The following is a 19,657-nucleotide window of genomic DNA, read 5'->3' as shown; positions in this document are numbered from 1 at the left end:
ATCTATGATGTCAAGCTCTGCCCTCTGAATAAAAAGTAAAAGGGGGCAAATTACTGTGTGGGAGCCCTTCAAATAGCCACGTGTCCTTTCAAGGCTTCTCTTCTTTGTTTTAGAAGATGCTTTCTTCTGGGGTAGGGATGGAGAGGGTAGTGCAAGGAAGCTTTCCGGGCTAGCTCACAATAGATGCTGAGAGAGCCTGGAGTTTCTGGATTCTGTATAGCTTAGGGGTAGTAGTGTCACCCAAGAGAAAAACTGAAGACTGACTCTTTGGGCAGGGCAGCAATGAGGGAATTCACTGGGATCCCCAGGACAGGCCATGAAATGAAAAAGAATGGGAATCCTAGACAGGGAAAATAAAGTATTTCATAATTAAAATGCTCCCACAAATAAAGGTAGATTTCAATAAAAAAATAAAATGATTTGTACAGTTTCTAGTTTCTCTTACCAGCTCTCAAAGTAAAGGGCAAAAGGTTTTAACTAAAAATTATAAACTCGTTACCTGCAGAGCCCAAAGGACCATTAAAAGAATTAAGAAACGTTTTACCACCAGGTGGTGCTGCTGAGCACTAAACTGATACTATATAACAGGAAGGCTCAGATTCTAGGTAATAAAGTATGGTTACTGTGGCTCTACCCAATGTGAAGAGCTTTGAGCTTTTGCCTACTGGCTTAGCCCTGCCACATCCCTACAGTGGATAGAGTTCACTGTGTCCTACTCATTTGACTTTGAACTAATGTCAATGTTGTTAGCTACTCATAGCAATTAACTGACACCACATTCCAGAACCACAGATAGTGTTCTAATCAGTATAGGAACAATAAAATCCCATTAAATATATGCACAATAAGGCATCTAATAGATGTCTCCCCTGTGTGCCTGCAACTTCTCCTGGACAAGGCATGTAAACTGGAGTGGTATGGGTTGGCTAAGGATGCCAAAGAACCAATGGTGGAAGAGTGGCTGAGTCAAAATTGAGAGTACATATAAAAGCTTTGAACCAAGGATTTTGCCATCTTTTCTGGCTGCTTTTGTGTGAGTAGAACCACTCTGAGCATCCCCTCCCAGCAGCCAGGCTCCTATGAATGTAATGATGCCCTTATGTCTCTTTCATGTTGATTCTTTTGTGATCTTAGAGGAATAAATGTCTAAAGAAAAAAAAATTGACCAAGTTACAATCCTATGAGCTTCATAAGGTCAGAAGAGACACCAGAGGTCCCCTCAGAAACTAGAATCAGTAGCAGATGCCACTAGAGCCTAGCTCAGCAGTAGCCAAATCCAATGAGAGCCGGCATTAACCAACTGACCTACCCAAGCAGTGGATTGATCCAATAGTAAAAAGACCTCATCGTGCAAAGATCCAGCCAAGAGGAGCAATAGAATACCTTATTCCAAAGCAAACTTAGCAGGTTCTCTCTGAAGGGATAAAAAGGATTCCCAAGGTCATAGGTTGAATGGTACCCCTTAACTCCACATGTTCACTACATGTAGTTCACTACCTTTGGACTTTGAATTTAGCCATTTCTCCCTCAGAATATTACAGAATGCAAGGGGAGAGTTTGCCACCACCACCCCCATCGGAGAAGGAAGAGAATGATTATTTTGCAACTTCTCTTCTTGCTAGAGATTCTCCGTAAATTCTTTTTCAAAGGCTATTAATACCAATTGATAGAATGATATATCAAAGAGCACACAGGATGGGGGCTCATGAGCAATAGTATTAGAAGCTAAAATCCCTCAGTTATCCTTGGAACCTAGAGGGGAGAAGTAATAAGCTGCTCTCTGGGAATCCAACTAGTTCAAGCAGGGGTTGGAAGTCCAAAGGAAGTGCTACTTTATAAAGATATATTTTTGTGAAGATATTTAGGAACTGAAGACCATTGGGTAAAGATCCATGAAGGAAGAAACAAAATGTCAATAGACCACCCAGACAGAAAGAAAAAATAGATGCATAATTCAGGGGACAAATCAAAACCCTGACCCAAAGGCATTACATTATAGTGATCAGGTACTTCAATTGTCTGAACAACTCTTGGAGATGTCTCTGCCAAAAGCAAATTTTCCAACTTAACATTACAATATATTTATCCTTCAAAAAGTGGATAGGTGAAATATTCAAGTTAATAAGCATTTTATTAAATGCTTATTTTTTTAATTTTATTTTATAATTAATATATAATTATATATGTTATATATAATATAATTAAATAAAAATATTTAATAAATGCTCTGTGTCCTGGCACTGTGCCTAGTATTATGTGAATAGTGAGACAACAGTCCCTGTTCTCAAGGAACTCTCAGTATAAAGGGGGGGGGAGACAATATGCAAATAATTATGTACAAATAAGAAATAGACATGATAAACTGAAGCTATAAGTAGAGGGAAGGAAGTAGTATAAAAAGGGATTAGAAAGTTTTCTTTTAGAAGGTAGGATTTTAACCAGAACTTGAAGGAAGCCAAGGAGGACAAAAGATGGAGATGATGAGGAAAAGAATTCTAGGAATGAGCCAACAAAAATGCCCAGAATTTGGAGATGGAGTGTCTTGTGAAAGGAACGACAAGGAAACCAATCATTGCAGTGTATGTGGGTGAGGATAGAGGAGGGTAGAAGAAGACTAGAACAGTAGGAAGGGGCCAGGCATGATGTAGACAGTGAGAGAACTAATTAGATCTTGGATTTGATTAAAACAGACACAAGGGGAGAAAAGACAGACAAAGTTCCCAGGAATAAGGAGACGATAATTCCACCATGCTCTCCTAGTCAGAGAATATCTAAAGGATTTTTTCTGCTCTGAGTACCACATTATGGAAATGACTTTAATAGGTTAGAAAGTATCCAAAGTATAGACTGAAAAGGGTGAAGGAACTAAAGTTCATACTTTATTCAAATCCATTGAAAAAACTAAAACCAGGGATGTGCAGATATGATGAACATCTGCTACTAATATCTGAAGGACTGTCATATGGACGATAGGCTTGGCTTTAGGATCTACTTCAATTTGGTCCCAGAGGACAGAGCAAGGAATAAAAGATAAAAGTTAAACTGAAGTTAATTTAGGCTTAATGTCACAAAAAAAAAACAACTTCCTAAAAATTTAAGTCATTCAAAGGTAAGATGGGACACCTTAGGTAGTGGGTTCCCCTAGTGCTACATGATCATTTGCCAGATATACTGTAGAGGAGATTCTTGTTCAGGTATGTTGGACTAGAAGGTCATGAAAGTATCTTCCTACTCTGAAATTATGGGACTCCTATTAGAGGATCTTGAACAGTTAATATTTATATAATGTTTCCAGATAAAGTACTTTACATATATTATCTTCCAACCATAATGTAAGGTATTTAAGGTATTATCTCCATTTTACAGATGGGAAAACTGAGACTGCTACAGATTCTATGACTTCTTCAGGGTCACATAGCTGTTTTTGAACTCTTCTTGATTCAATGCTCAGTTCTTTTTCCATTCTGCCATCTAATTAGCATGTACAAGAGACAGGAAAGGATATATTATATGCAAGAGAAAACAAGATTAAGAAGAAGGAAATATGTGGCATGACAGGATGGAAACCTTTAAAGGCCTGACTGACTAGTTAGGCTTTCATATAAAAGGGCAGCTCTGTAGGCTCTCTAGAGAAGACACAATAATAGTTTGCATTTACTGTGCATAATGTTTTAATGTTCACAAAGCACCTCCCTCACATCAATGCTGCAAAATAGATAACAGGAGAGCAAGAAAGGAACTCATCCTCTAGTCTTGCGTCTTTATTTTACAAATGAGGAAACAGAGGCCCAAAGAGAGGAATTGATTTGCCATGGTCATATTGACTTTATTAGGAAACAAGATTTGAAACCAGCCCCTTTGTCCACAAATGCAATGCTATAAACCTTATTTTATTATCCTTCTTTCCATATAAAGGAAAGAAGGCTCAGTAATATCAGCAACTTGCCCAGAGTCATGTATCTATTCATCATCTGAGCTAGGACTCAAACTCAAGTCTTCAGTCTCAAAGACAAAGTGCTCTTTGAATGGTACCCTGCTGGCTCTCATAATGAGACCATGTCTGAAAAAGCATTTGAAGAAGATCATTATGGCTGCTAAGTCAACTTTTCTTTAGCTCTCATGCCACATCACAGTGGTGGGTTGATAGCATAGCAACAAATTCAAGACAGTCATATTAAATGCTGCAAGGGTTAGAGCTAGAATTTACAGTTGCTGGCAAAGGATCCCCGTGCATTTTCTTAATTTTAATACCTAATTTATTTTTTATTGTTGACTGAATCAGACTGGCGAATCCAACTGAACATGCTTCTATTAAACATTTCCAAAGCACAAGTCACTGTGCATAGAGAGAAGACAAAAATGAAAAACAGCCCCTGACTTCAAGGAGCTTACGTACTCATACAGAAATGCCTACATAATTCTCTTTGGTCTCATCCTAGATGCCAGGTTTGGCAACGACTCCAAGAAGATATCCCACGAGGAGGATGAGGGATGTACTCCAAGTCCATTTAACTTATTTTCTTGAATCTCAGTATCTTTTTAAGAACTGAATTCAACAGGAAGAGAGGTTGGGGCTATAGGGGTTTTTTTTTTATCTTTTTCAAGAAAGAAACTAAAGGCTTTTTTAAAAGATATTGTTGGGTTTTGTTTTTAGTTTACTTATTTGTACTTTTCCACTTAAATCTCCTTCATGCACAAGTGTCTTTGTGTACACTCATCTATCATAGATGAAAACGCACAAAGACAATCGTCATCCTCGGTTGACTACTACTACTACTACTACTACTACTACTACTACTTATTTGTAATAATCAATCAACAAATATTTGTTGAGGACATACTACATACCAGGAACTATTAATAAGGATTGATTCATTTTTTGTACTTTTATCGCCAGCTTCTATTACGGTACTTGGCATAGAAGAGGCACATAAAAAAGACTTGTTTATTCATTGATGGATAGATGAACAAAAACCTGTTTTGTCCTGAATTCAACATCTCAGAAACCAAACTTGTGCCCCTCCAAAACCAATTCTTCCTTCTGGATTAATGGCATGGTATCCCTACCAGTGGCTAGAAAACTTGGAGTCAACATTCCCAGTCATCCACCAATTCCAAAACTATACCCTTCATCTCTACCACTTGTCAATCTGCTCCTTCTTCCCTATTATCTCTGTTCAAGAAATACTTTCCAAACACAAAGACTGAACAACTAAGCTTTTTTTTTACTTTTGACCTCCTTCATCACTATTGCTATATCCAATCAGTCACCATATCCTATTGATTCTAACTCCATATTATCTCTTGCAGACAACTCCTTTACTTCACTCACTTTATATACTGCCATTGTTCAGGTTCCCATCACTTGTCACTTGGATTATTATAATAACTGCCTAACTAATCTCCCTATCCCTTGTCTATCTCTTACCCCATCCTATGTCTTAACACAACAGACAAAATCACCTATCTAAGGCATAGGTCTGATTATGTCACTCCTTTTCTCAAAATCTCTCAGGAGAGCATCATTGTTTCTAGGAGAAAAATCTAAACTCTATTTCCTGGCAAGTAGAGATCTCCAATAACCATCTCCAACCTTCATTTCCAGCCTTACTTCATGTTACTCCGTGTTCTAACCAAATTTCATCTAGTATGTCCCTCCTAGCCTCCGTGACTTCATGCTGACCATTCTCCTTTTCTCAAAGACTATTTTACTTCTTTATCTCTATTTTTCTGTGTCCTTATTTTTTTTGAAGGCTCAACTCAGATGCCATCTCCTCTATGAAGCCTTCCCTCAATGTATTCTCTCCTTCATCAAATGTTCCTAGGATAATGAATGAATAACAAATGATTTTTAAAATGAAGCAATTACTATGTGCTAGGCACTGTGTTAAGCCGTGAGGATATAAATAAAAGGAAATAATCAAGTTCTGGCCCTCAAGAACCTTGCATTCTAGGGAAGGAAGATAGTATATAAAGGAAACAGGAAAGAGGGTGGTACAGGGGGATACTAGAATCAGCATTAAACAATTTGCTGAGAGCAAGTTGTTTAATGTTTAGTAATTGACAATCACCATAAATTAGAGCTTGACTTATTTTGTTGGCTGTCTAAATTTAAGAAAGTATTAATAATTTAGCTCAAATGTTTTTGTAATATATTTTACTAATTTTGTTAAATATTTTCTAATTACATATAAAATTTTTCAACATTTTTTAAAATATTGAGTTCTAAATTCTAACTCTCCCTCCCACTCTTCCCCATTCCTTGAAAAGGCAAGCAAAATGATATCAATTATACATGTGGAGTCATGCAAAACAAATTTCCTTCCATATTAGCCATATTGCAAAAGAAAACACGCAAAAAAAATGAGAAATGTAAAGGAAGTAAAAATGCTTCCATCTATTCTCAGAGCTCATTAGTTCTCTCTCTGGAAGTAATTAACATTTTTCATCACAGGGGTTTTGGAATTATCTTGGATCATTGTATGGATCAGAATAGCTAAATCCACCTTTTAGATAACCATGTTCACAACACGACTGTTACTATGTACAATGTCCTGGTTCTGCTCACTTCAACTTGCATCAGTTCATATAAATTTTCCCAGGTTTTCCTGGAATCATGCAATGTAGCTATTACCAGATCATGAAGCCACAAATATACAAACAGGAAAGTTATGAGGCTTAAATGGGATAATGGAATATAAGGTACTTTGCAAACCTTAAAGTGTTATATGAATCCAGTTATTAATTAACCTCCAATCAGGTGATAACTTAATTTCCTAAGCCTCCTACTCTTTGGACTGAGTTCAAGCAGTGATAATAGAGCACCACAGATATTTTTGAAGTTTAGGCTACATTGGGTGGTTTCAGAAAAAAACAATGCAGCTTAAATTGAAAATTTGTGCATACATTTTTCCCTACAGTGCTCAATTTTTAAACATCAATCAACACAGTCCTGTGGTTCTCTAATATCATTACTTGAGCTCAGAATAGAGGAGACTCAGGAAATTAAGTTATCACCAGACTGGAGACTAATTAATAATAATAATAATAATAACTGACATTCATATAGTACTTTAATGTTTGCAAATTACTTTATATTCCATTATTTTTTTGGAACCTAACAAAAGTCCAGCTCTGATATCCATGGCTTCATGGTTTATAAATAGTCTGAAAGTAGCCTAGAGGCCTTGTTCCAAATGAAATAAAGCAAAAGCTCACCTATCAGAGGTCCCCTTTTTTTTGCCCTCCACTCTTTACCTTGCACTAAATTTATCTGTATGCATTGTCCCTGACCTTGATTCGATTTCATTTTATTAAAAATATATCAAGTCATGTAATCAGCATTTATTAAGCACCTACTATATGTCAAGCATTATGCTATGTTGGGGATACAAAGGAAAACAAAAAGAAGTTCCCATTCTTAAAGAGTTCAAAGTCTAATGGGGAAAAACATGGAAACAATTACATACAAATAAAAGAGATAGAGGACAAATCGGAGCTGATCAACAGAGAGAAGAGAATAATAGCATTAGTTCTTCCTCTGGTTCTTATAATATTTCATGGATCCCCTGGCCTCAGACACTGCCTAACTGTGTGACCCTGGGTAAGTCACTTAACCCCAATTGCCTAGCCCTTACCACTCTTCTGCCTTGGAACTGATACCTAAGACAGAAATTAAGGGTTTAAAAAATATATTTCATGGATCCCAGAAACAGCCATTAGGAGGTCCAACATGCTCTCTCTCTCTCTCTCTCTTACTATAGAACTAGCCTTTATCTTTTTACAATAAAGAAAACACAGTCAACCATAATAAGGAAAAAATGTTTACATAGGGAAGGAAAAGAAACCATCATTTATTAAATAAGGCACAATGCTAAGCACTTTATAGATATTAACTGATTGTTATAAAATATTTCATATGCATTGTCTCATTGGATCCTCACACTAGCCCTATGACATATAGAGCAAATATTGTTCTTATCTTGCAGGTGAGAAACCTGGAGCCTAGAGTAGCTTGCTGAAGGTTGTAAAACTAGCAAATAGCAGAGCCAAGGCTCAGGCTGATCTTTAGACCATGAAACTCTACTCTTTGCACATGAAGGCTATTATCAAGGTGAGCCAAAAGCCCCAAGAAGGAGTGTGACCATGCATGAGATGAATGACCCTTCCATGTGACATTTGAGAAATTTTTTTTCAGAATTCAACCAATCAATAGAGACAGCTGATGGCACAGTAGATAGAGCACTAGACCTGGAGTCAAGAAGACCTGTGTTCAAATCTGACTTCAGCCAGTTGTATGACCCTGAACAAGTTTCACTGTTTTCCTCTATTTTCTCACCTCTAAAAGGGTTCTATTAATAGCACTTACTTTCCCTAGGCTGCTGTAAGGCAATCTTTGTAAAACATTTAGTACACTGCCTGGCACAGAGTAGGTGTTTTATGAACACTTGTTTCGTTCTTTCAATTAGTATTTATTAAGTACCTCCCAGGTACTTACCTGGTATTGTTAAGTACCTACTCTGTGCCAGACAGTGCTCCCAGGTACTTGCCTGGTATTGTTAAGTACCTACTCTGTGCCAGACAGTGCTCCCAGGTACTTGCCTGGTATTGTCAAGTACCTACTCTGTGCCAGACAGTGCTCCCAGGTACTTGCCTGGTATTGTCAAGTACCTACTCTGTGCCAGACAGTACTCCCAGGTACTTGCCTGGTATTGTTAAGTACCTGCTCTGTGCCAGACAGAGCTCCCAGGTACTTGCCTGGTATTGTTAAGTACCTACTCTGTGCCAGAAAGTGCTCCCAGGTACTTGCCTGGTATTGTTAAGTACCTACTCTGTACCAGACAGTGCTCCCAAGTATTTACCTAGTATTATTAAGTACCTACTTTGTGCCAGATAGTGCACTAAGTGCTAGAGATAAAAAGACAAAAATGAAGCAATCCTTGCCCTCAACAATATGACATTCTTTGGAAGAAACCTTTATGCACACATTTAAAAATATAGCCAGCTTGGGATACTTGAGGAATATCTGGTTATTAGGGGTTGTTGCCAAAAGCTTATTAGTCAAAGACAAATATTGTATTAATTTCAAAGATCAGTGATGGGCGAGAAAAGGCTTAGTTTTAAACTCCCTGAGAAGAGAAGCTCTCAGCATGGATGACTCTTATTAGCAAGACACAGATGAATAGATTTAAGATTGGCTCAAGGGAACATCCAAATACCAATCCAAGTAGCCTTGACAGCTGGGAATTGCAGCCTTATTTCCTAATCCAAGAGGAGATATCTTCATTCAAGAGAGCACTTTGCAAAATGCAGGGGAAGAAGAAACGGTCACAGTGCTAAGCACTCTGGGCAATGACTGCTCTCCTCCCACCAAAGACAAACTTTCTCCAAAGGTATTCTGAGCAAGAATAATAGGATCCTGTGAGTGGTTAGACATGGCCCCTTCTCATTAATTATTAGTCACCAACTCAGAGGTAGCTAGAGACAGCTCTAAATCAATTATCAAGAGCTGATTGTTAAATTTTCAGTGTGAATATTTATACCTCATAAATCAGCAAGCACATACAACAGGACTTGATTTATTGTTCTGTTGATTATATAGATTTTTTAAAGTGGTGAAGAAAATGTTGATAATGCAGATTAAATTTTTAAATGTGTCATTTGTACAATTTTCCAAGAACCATCCAGTTAAACATTTATTGTAAATCCTAACATTCTTAGAATCAATGCTAAGTACTGATTCCAAGGCAGAAGAGCAGTAAGGGCTAGGCAATGGGGGTTAAGTGACTTACCCATGGTCAAAGCTAGGCAGAATCTGAGGTCAAATTTGAACCCAGGATCTCCTGTCTCTGGGTCTGGCTCTAAATCCACTGTCCCTCTTAGTTGCCCCTAGTTGCTAAACATTTAGCAGCACACTACTGTTATAAACTGAGCACCCATAAAATCCAAAGCAAACAGGAGAGAATCAAAATAGAACAAAGGCACCATTCTCAGCTGGTACCCAGAGGCAGCAATGATAACAATCCTAGTCTAAGTTGAGAAGTGGGCAAAGAAAGTCCTCTGAATTTCCTGAGAAGCAAAATAGGGTAACTAAACATAAATCAATGAATAGTTTGGGCAGCTAGGTGCCTCAAAGTCTCAGGTTTCAAGTCAGGAAGACTCATTTTCCTGAGTTCAAATCCTGTTCCAGACACTTACAAACTATATGACCCTGGCCAAGTCACTTAACCACATTTGCCTCAGTTTCCTCATCTGTAAAATGAACTGGAGAAGGAAATGGCAAACCACTCCAGTATCTCTACCAAGAAAACATTAAATGGGGTTGCAAAGAGTCAGACATGACTGAATGAGAGATAAAACAATTTGCACTTCTACCACTATATTGATTGTCCTCTCTCCTAAAGCTTTCTTGCTTTCTCTTAGGCAACTATTCTGTGCTCCCTCTTATGAGATCTTATTTGGAAGGGTCTCGTAATCCATGGCTGGATTGTTGACTGATGTTTCCTTCCTCCCAGAGATATTTGTGTTTTCATAGAAGATCCTATATAGGAGCAGGAAGCTTATGATATGAAGAAATGAATTTCTAATGGCAGGATCTCAGACTGTTCAGAAAAAAAAATTATTTGCAGTCAGAGTCCTTTGTAAATTACTTCAAATTAAACTTTCTATTTAGCTGCCTCTTCCATTAATCACAATGAGAAAGTAATCTTGCTTCTTGCAAAGGGAACTCTAGAATACCTCAGGAGTAGTGAGCCACTCCCTAATATGACAGCAACTTTAAGAACCAAAGTTGTCCAGAAATTTACAAGGGAGAATGATGAAGTCATAAAAGGAAAATGTCCTCAATGCCACTATACTTCTCTGGGCAGATCCCAACCTAATTCTTCAGTTCCAAGATAAGCATTTCAGGAAAACTACCAATAAGATTGAGAGCATCCAAAGGGGAGTGGGGAGGAGCAGAAGTGTATTCTCTATTTTTTAAACAACTTTTTCAAAATGGTGCTTGCAAGCATCCCTAGCCCCATTGAATGAAAATCAGGAAAATGTCCAAATATAACACAGAAATGTTTCCAAGATCACGTCAGAATAATCAGTTGGGTATCCCGGAAATTATACCTTAGAGAAGAGAAGACTTGGAGCTGGGAAAACAATAGCATCATCAGGTATTTGAAGGGCTTCTGGAAGGTTCATGTGGAAGAAAGATAAGATATTTTTCTGATTGATCCAAAAAGGCAAGTACAGGAGTAAGTTACACATGTGGAAGTTACAATGAGACAGATTTTAACTTGGTATTGACAAGTTGAAAAGTGCCCAAATGGACTATTTGCTGATTCTCAAACTTTAGCATCCCATTTCCCACTTCCAGACCTTTGCACAAGCTACCCCTCTCCTCCACCACCACCATGTTTGGAATACTCGTACTTTTCATTTCAGTCTCTTAGACTCCCTTGCCTCTTTTGAACGTTAATCTGTGTTCCTCTTCCTGAAAAAAATTTTAACCTGGTTGTTAATTATGTCTTCAGCTTCAAATTATTGTGTTTATAATTCACTCTGTGTTCTGATCTCTCAGCAGAATGTAAGCTTCTTAAGGGGAGTAACTGGTTTTTCTTTTAACATTTATTTGTCTTTGTATCTCGATGCTTAGCAAAATATATTCCTTCCACAGATGTGGTGCAAGAGAGGATGTTCAGGGAGGACTAGCACCTCTGATGGGACAGCTTGCTGAAACCTTTTCAGAGATGCTTTCCTCCTTTGGTGTCCACCTGCCACCCTGCTCTCACCTTTGGCTCCAAGACTTTGAAGCATGAAGAGCAGCCACAGCTCAGTGAACTCTCTCAGCAGATGGGGCAAACCAGGTTAAGGGTAACCAACAGGTCTCCAGCCCATTGGTGAATTAGGAGATGTCTACCTCAGGCATGTGAGTGGATGAGAAAAATGTGTTCCAATGGCAATGGACTCTTTGGAGAGCTTAGAGCTTAGGTTTGACATCAAAGGCATTAAGGGCATTCATTGCCTCTCAAGCCATTGCCAGTTGTCTTAACTTTCATCTTCCCATTGGACTCCAATGACTGGAAGAAAGAGTAAAACTGACAACTTTGCAGAACTCTGCCTCGCTTAAATCCAATTTATGCACAAGCCAAAAGACATCATCTCAGTGATGTCATTTTGACCATCTTAATGTGAGAAGGACAATAACCAACCAGTTGCTTAATAAATGTTTGTTGGATTGAAATGGATGTAAGGAGAAACTTCCCACCAATTAGAACTAGACAAAAATGGAATAAACAATAACTCCAGGAACAGCATGAAGTAGAATATAAAATACAAGCCTGAGAGCCAAAAAGACTGAGGTTCAAATCTCACATCAAATGTTTGCAAATGAGATGATATGTATAAAGTGCTTTGCAAACTTTAAAGCATTATCATTATTAGTTGGGTGGCCCTGGCAAAATTAGTTACCTTTTCTATGCCTCAGTTTCCTCATCTTTAAAATAACAGAATTGCTTATAACAATGACCAATATGGAAGTATAATTTGCATGATAACACATGTATAATCCAGATCAAATACTATCTCAGAGGAGGGAGAGGACAGGGAGAGAGGAAGACAGTTTGGATCTTATCACTTTGGAAAATGTATGTTGAAAAATATTTTTATATGTCTTTGGGAAAATAAAATATTTTTCAATAAAAAAATAAAATAATAGAGTTGTACTTCATGGCCTCTCAGGTCCCTTCCAAATCTAAATGTAAGATCCTATAATAAAAGTGGACCTTTATGTATAAGATATAAGACCTCAAGATTGTATGACCTCCTTCTGGGATATTTTATAGAGAATTTTCATCCAGGCAAGGAATGGACCGCATGCCCTCTAAGGTCCCTGTGTGATTTGGGGGTGACTCTCTGAAAAATCATGAGCTTATTATCAGCACTTTGAGAGGGCTAAGAAGCAGGTAGCAGGCATGAGTTTCCTTCTTCTCTGAACAATTCTAGAACAGTTCTATTCATGAGCAAGAATGCAGCTGAAGTTATTGCCAGTTGGAAAAAAAAAGTAATTGACCATATCCTTTCCACCGTTTTAATGTTCGGCCATTATAATCTCACATTCCAGTGGCCTCCTAACGGCATGGTTATCGTCTCCTTATACTTACCCTGAAATTGTTTTTCCATTGTTATCTTACATTACGGTCGCATCATAATGTCATGTTTAAAGGTTCCCCATACACTTGTAATGAAATCGTTCAGCGGTTCAGGATGGCATCGTATTGGCACTTTAAGCAGGGCATCCATCACCCCATATTGATAGTTTTCACAACAAAAACACCCTATTTTAGTGGCTGCGAACGCAAATAGCTGCTATGAGTGATCTCTTCTTCCATTTCAAACTTAAACGATCTCATCTGTTTTATTTTTACCTTGCAATTTTCACACCCACCACGGCATGGGCTGGATTTCTCCTGGCAGCCTTCAAATCAGGACGTCCTTGCCATGGGCTCACCTGGGTTCCTCGGACCACTCACTGATTCATTTGCTTTTTTCTTCAACCTTCCTGCTCTGGGTTAACCTACAAGGTCTAACCACCAATATATACCACTGTCTGCATTTGTAAGACAATGCAAAAAAGTCTTCCTTTCATTAGAATCTTTTCTCTAATTTCTTGGAATAAATTTTGGGTGAAATATTATCAAATCTAATACAATAGATTTGTTGTGGTGGAGTAGGAGAAAGTGTTCATTGGTATGGGTTGCTTCCAATGTGGAAACAACCTTTACCAACAGTAACGCATCTCTTAACTTGTCCCTGAAGCCTTCCCTCATCCCCTTGGCTACTCATAATCTCCTCCCAAAAAAAGAAAATCAAAGTACCCTGATTTACCCTTCATTTACTTTATATGTGTTTTTTATCTACTGAGATGTGTACAAATCTCCTTAGAGAATATATCCCTTATAAGCTTTTCAAGGGCAAGTATTCTTTTATTTTTTTGTCTTTGTATTCTGTGCCCTAGAAAACTGGCATACACATGCTTATTGATTGGTTATAGTCTGAATTGGGACACAGAAAGGTTAATGACTTGCCTAAAGTCACATTTTCAGTGTTTTCAGTGTTATGACTTCAAACCAGGTTTTCCTGCCTCCAAGGAAAGCTCTCTATCCATTTCTTCACAATAAAAAACTTGGTATCATAGTAAAGGGGAAAAGCAATGAACCTCTATTAAAATCTGGGAATTCTTTTTCTTACAGGAAATACCAGTAAATTGAGAGGTGTTTTAAGGCAAAAGCTTAATTAAGGCAAGAAGTTTGAGATGGAGAATGGGCTAGTTATTGCTTTATATTTTTATTGTTATTGAACATTAGGCTTTTCTATTTGAAATGTTAAAAAGCCATCTTCTCCACTGGAGAGCTCAACTTTTAAGAGGTTAACAATGTGGTTCAAATCACCACTTCACAAATTAAGCATTATCCAACCCAAAGCTAATCCCAGCTCCTTCACATTGGAAGTCAGCCAAGATGGGTTGAAAGTCTCGTGACAATGCTTTCACTTATGAGATCTTTCTATTCCCTGCTGTTAAAGAGCTGTAACTACCTCCAACACAATTTCTTTGTGATATTTTGATAACTCTTTATGGATCCAGATAGAAGAGGAGAGGAGAGAACAAGAAGGGAATAAAAATGAACAATAAATAAATATATATATGTGTGTGTGTGTGTACATATATATGTATGTATGTATACTCAAAGAAGTGCTATTCCATCTCACCCAAATAACAAAGAAAACTTGCATTGATAGGATTTAGAGCAGAAAAAGAAACTTTGTCGAGATTAGTCTGATCACCTATTTCAAAATTAAAGAAATGGGCCCAGAGAAGGCTAGTACCTCTCCTGAAGTCACACAGTTTTTACGTAGAAGAGCTAGAATTCAAATCTTGGTGGTGTAAGGGTATACCTTGGGGTTTTTTCCACTATACAATTGCTTCCCTGCCTCATTTAAAGTCAGAAGTCAGAAGAAAATAATCTCTTAGCAAACACCTTTACAAATATTCCAATTCAATAAATGAGGGTTTTCTTGAGAAAGATACAGAATAGTTTGCCATTTCCTTCTCCAGTTGATTTTATAGATGATGAATTGAGGAAAACAAGAGTTACATAACTTGCCCAGGGTCACATAGGTAGTAAGTGTCTAAGGTCAGATTTAAACAGTTCTTCACAACTCCAAGCTCAGCACTCTAAACACTAAACCCTCTATACCTAAATCCTTATACTGCCTACTTCATGAACTATGGTGAACTTGCAAACCATTATAAAAATGTAACTTACTAAGTTCACGTTGCAAATGAAATGAATTAAAATTAAATAAATAAATATCAATTAATATTATTAATTATTTTATTTATATATTGTATATAATTATCTTGTTTTTATTTATTATTTTCATTTAATAATATATAGTAATTTTAATATTTTATTAATTTAATTGAATAATAATTAATATTAATTGCATTACATTACTTAAAATTAATTTTAATTCTATTTCCCAGCCTTCCCCCTCAATTTTGTACTGATATTCAGATTTGCTAAGGGTTCTCTTTATCTCTTTATCCAAGTCATTGACAAAAATATTATCCCTAAAGAGGAAATATCAATACAAAACCCCTCTGCTCAAGAGACTTTTTCATTGGCTCCCTTTTACCTGTAGTCTAGGATACTGTAATAGTTAAAATTAAATTATGAGGCTGCTAGTAGTTTTAATAGCTTTATTACATCAAAGTAGTGATAGTAAAGAGAGGGAAATGTAGGAAAGAGGTAAAGAGTTGCCTAGACTACCACCCTATGTGCCATTCTGATGGAATCAAGTTCACCACTGACAGGGGTTCCTTCATGTTCAATCTTCAGTCAGAAGAGTGCAAGAGTGTGTGTCCAGAGCCTTGGTCTCACCTTTATAAGCAGTTTTCTCCACTCATTAGCTCTCCCACATCACATCTCCAGAACCAATCATAGTTCCTTAATTTTCTGTCTCATTGGTTTCAACTTCCTTTCTCTGAGGGCCTGTCTATCCCTGCACATCTCAATGGTAAACAGCCTCCAGGTCACTGACTGATGACATCAAAGCAAAGTGACATAATGAGGGGAGGAGTTGCCTTCCCACAATCCCCACTGTGATTCCCAATTATAGTGTTGAAGGATGTTGACCAACACCAGAATCACCTTGGGAAACATGGCTGAGTTATGGGGTATATGAATCAATTGTCAAAAGAAAACCAAAACACACACACACACACACACACACACACACACACACACACACACACACACGAAGAGAAAAAATTAAATTCTGGGGGAAATATATATATCTATATATATATATATATAGATATGTAAAAAAGAATAAACCCATAACAAGTCCAACTTGTCTATGAACTTTTATAATGGTATTATCTTCAGTCAGTCATGGGAAGAGGGTACAAATAAAGATAATTTTATGTGACAGGATACAGTCAATCAGTGTTGATAGAAGGTACCTATTTTATATGTGAGCAATGAATCCAAGAGTCCTTTTCTCCAATGTTGATAGCTGTTGGAATGGTTAACAGTACTTTACATACACCTTGTATTTAAAAGTGCATTACAGAGACTTCTTCACTATGTGGAGGAGAATGGACTAAAACAGTTAACATCGATAGGTAATGGGGTCTGGAAAGGTTTAAAATTCACCTCCATACTCTTTGAGGTCCCTTCCCCTCTCAAGTACCATCATTCATCGAGATTCCTTTGGTCACACCTCTGGGGTCCCCCATACTGAGGGGGGTTGCTGCACTGATCACAGTGAGGACAAACCCCATATTGGATGTTTTGGTGTAGATTATGATTTGTTCTATCACCATCCTTGATACTATTAGATAATCTATTATTATTATTATTATTATTATTATTATTGTTATTGCTATTATTGTTTCTCAAGCTTCCATTTCTAGTTTCCTGATTGCTCTTCCTACAATTCATAATTTTATGACCCATCTTTCCACAAAAATAGGATGTTGGTGGTTGCTTTTCTGTTAAGGGTCTATGGCCTTTCCCTGTTTTGCTGTTGCTTTTTTAACTTTTTCAGCTAATGCATCTATTCTCTTTATTAATCTCTCCACTATGTCAGTGTTCTCTTCATCATCCTTTTCATGTCCATCAAAAATGTAAACAGCCACTCTTTTTAATTCCTTGATATCCATATTAGCCCATTTTGGACAGTTAGTCCTAAAATAGTTCTTAACCACCTTACAACTGTTTTTTGTTTTTTTGATTTTTGTTTGTTTTTTGTTTTTTATATAAATTGTCTCCTGAGGAAAGTAATAAATGTTGGAAGGGATGTGACAAAATTGGGACATTAATGCATTGCTGGTGGAGTTGTGAATTGATCCAACCATTCTGGAGGGCAATTTGGAACTATGCCCAAAGGGCGCTAAAAGACTGTTTGTGCTTTGATCCAGCCATACCACTTCTGGATTTATACCCCAAAGAAATCATAGGGGGAAAGACTTGTACAAAACTATTTATAGCTGAGCTCTTTGTGGTGGCAAAAAAAAATGGAAAATGAGGGGATGCCCTTCAATTGGGGAATGGTTGAACAAATTATGATATCTGTTGGTGATGGAATACTATTGTGCTCAAAGGAATAATGAACTGGAGGAATTCCATGTGAACTGGAATGACCTCCAGGAATTGATGCAGAGTGAAAGGAGTAGGGGGGAACATTATACACAGAGACAGATACACTAGGGTATAATCGAATGTAATGGACTTCTCTACTAGCAGTAATGCAACAATCCAGGACAATTCTGAGGGACTTATGAGAAAGAAAGCTATCCACATTCAGAGGAAGAACTGTGCAAAGAGAAACACAGAAGAAAAACAACTGCTTGATCACATGGGTGGTGGGGATATGACAAGAGATGTAGACTCTAAATGATCACCCTAGTGCAATTATCAATAATATGGAAATAGGTCTTGATCAATGACATAAGTAAATCCAGTGGAAATGTGCATCAGCTTGGGGGGGGGGAAGGGAAGAAAGGGAGGGAAAGAACATGAATCATATAACCATGGGAAAATATTCTAAATTAATTAATTAAATTTTTTCAAAATAAAAAAATTGTCTCCTAATTTGTCTAACATCTCTTTCCTTAGAAATATCTTACATATCTGCCTTTCAGCTCAATAAGCTTAGCCATAAACTTAGAGGGGTTTTCATCATCTTTCTGCTTTAGATTTTCAAATTTAGTCCACATACCAGGCCTATCTGAGGAAGTTCTCATTGCTTTTACTAATGCATTCCTAGCCTGACATAGTTGTAAGTAATTTTTCTCTAAATTAGGGTCCCATTTAGAATCTTCATTTGGCCAATGAATCATTCCCTCTCCCTGGGTCTGATTAACAAGAGAAATAATCTTATTTCTTTCTCTTTCCATTAGCAAAGCATGGAGCAAATTTTCCACATCAAAAAATGTGGGATTATAAGAGTGGTAAATGCTTTCAAACTTATTTTTTTAATACAATGGGATCATCTTCAAAGGAAGGGGGTTTTCTTTGAATCTCTCAATATCTTGTGGAGAGAAAGGTATATGATACCTAATGTTTAGTAAGTTCCCTCATTTGATATAAGTGGGAACATCCATTAGGGGGAATAGGAATTAATTGAATTGTCTATGATTACTGCTATTTGGCCTGTTGTTTGGGTTGCGGTGGAGTGGGTGAGGGGAGTGGGAGGAATGGTAGGGAAGGGGGAGAAGTGGTAGGGGAAGTGTACAGAGTGGTAGGGACAGGGGGAAAGGTGGTTTGAGTGGGGGACTGGGGCAGGGGAGGAAGGGGCACAGTGAAGTGAGGTTGAGCAGGAGGCAATTGGGGACTGTAAGGGTGAGAAGAAGGGGGGCTGGGCCAGTAGGAAAAGGAACAGAAGCAGGGGAAGCAGGGGGGAAGTTGAGTCAGAGGGAGGAAAGGGTGGGTTTAGAGAGTGGGCAGAGAAAAGCTAAGTAAAGAGAGAAGGTGGCCAGGGCAAGAGCAAGGGTGGGAAGGGCAAGAGCATGGGTAGTCAGGGTGAGGCAGAGACTGGGTAGGCTTAGATCATAAGGGGATAGGCAGGTGGATTTTCCATCTGAGTCTTGAGATTAATCAAGCTATCTTTCCATTGTTTTATCTTGGGGAGGAATGGATAAACTGCTAGATATCCTATCAGTACAAATGCCTCTAGGGACAGTACTAAACAAAACTCTTCTGAAACTATGAGCCATTCGAACCCAGTAATGCTCTCTGGGAACAGGATCTGTTTTAGATAAGTGGGAAACAGCACTTTTCTCAATGTGGGCCATACTCTCCAACACCATCCTCAGTCACTAAGCAGTGCTCTTCAGTTCTACTTCCTGTCTATAGATGGTGATACCCTAGTGTTTACTGGCTAAGGTTTAGGGTCTCACAGGGCTAGAGGGCAGGGTGTCCTAAAGACTAGACAGAAAAAATAGTGTTGGTAGAGACGAATGGAGAGTAGGAAAAGCCTTAAACTGAGGCCAAAAGATGGCGTTAACAAGGTTTTTGAGAAGTGCCAAAATGGATCTGCAGAAAAGCAAGAGGCTTGAAACTTGGTAAAACGCCAATCAACTGAGATGGAGACAGAGTTC

The sequence above is a fragment of the Monodelphis domestica genome, chromosome 2 (assembly GCF_027887165.1).
Source record: "Monodelphis domestica isolate mMonDom1 chromosome 2, mMonDom1.pri, whole genome shotgun sequence".
In the NCBI taxonomy this organism is placed as follows: domain Eukaryota; kingdom Metazoa; phylum Chordata; class Mammalia; order Didelphimorphia; family Didelphidae; genus Monodelphis; species Monodelphis domestica.
This window is presented reverse-complemented; position numbering follows the sequence as displayed.